This window comes from Nicrophorus vespilloides, unplaced genomic scaffold, assembly GCF_001412225.1.
Source record: "Nicrophorus vespilloides isolate i.1.1-1 unplaced genomic scaffold, Nicve_v1.0, whole genome shotgun sequence".
In the NCBI taxonomy this organism is placed as follows: domain Eukaryota; kingdom Metazoa; phylum Arthropoda; class Insecta; order Coleoptera; family Silphidae; genus Nicrophorus; species Nicrophorus vespilloides.
This window is the reverse complement of record NW_017099820.1, coordinates 1-1,251: the sequence shown is the minus strand read 5'-3', so window position 1 is coordinate 1,251 and position 1,251 is coordinate 1.

Genomic DNA, 1,251 nt, shown 5'->3' with positions numbered 1-1,251 from the left:
TTTTGTAAGAGATGAAAGTTATGGTAAATGTAGTTACAGTTGAGTTAATAAGAAACTTATTTACTTCATTTGTTAAAGATGTGATGACAAAGTTCACCGCAAAGAGTTGCAGTAGCTTGAAGAGGGTCCACGCTGCGGTAGTTGCAATATTCCTCGAGAGAAAAGCTCACAAAAGTGTTTCCCATGATGACGAGGATCTGCAGTGCGAACATTTCGTTGATCGTGCGACTGGAGATGCAGAAATCTTCATGCATTCTTCTCGGAGTGATTAGTCTGTTAACGCCTTTCCCACCAATTAAAACCACGTTGCTCAGGCACTCAAGTTTATGGTTAATAAGCGAGAACCTCTAACGCAGCATCAGCAGATAGATTATGAATTGGCATTTAACATAACTGATAACCAGTAATGGTAACTGCTGCAGTTCTTGTACTCCAGCCCAATGAAGAGTAATTGAATGCAATATATATAATCTACAACAAAGAGTATTAAATAAATATAATTTCGTTCTTTAATTACGTACCAGCAATGTAGTTTCCGAACAATAGCCAGTAAAGCTGCTGGTAAGCGTTGATCGCATTGGTTATATTATTGCTCTTTTGGTAACTTATTCTAATACGTTCTTATACAGCGAATATGTAATAAGCTGTTCCAATATCAAAACATTAATTCTTGTTTGTTTGTTTCAGCAAAAACCGTACCTGTGAAAAGCAAAATCAGAAAGGATGGAAACAGAATAGTTCTTTTCCTTGAGAGACCATTTGTTATCATTCAAAATTGTCTGCCACTCCAAGCATCATTGCCTACTTAAATACTCTCACAATGTTTTCCACTTTGCTAAATGCATTTCTAAAACTCTCCTCAGCATATTGGATAATCTAAAATACAATTAATAAATATATCAGTTGCAATGCATGAAAATAAAGGATTTAAATATTGCAAATTTACCTCGTTTCTGCTTTTATGTCCCATGATTCCATATCCACCTCCTTATAAAGAACTCCTGTCGGGCATATCTCCATAACCTAATAATACATGAATTTAATCCATTATTCAATAATTCATAATTAAAGAATATTGTATTAATAGAATAAAGAGAGTGCAGAGTTCAATTCAATTACTTACTAGAAAGTATTCTTGGTAGGTGAGCAGGAATTGTGATCTGTAATGTTGTTTCTGCAGGGAGTTCACCTCCCATGGTTTAATTGAAATGAACATGTTATAATCTTAAACTAACTTAAATATCTCTGAAA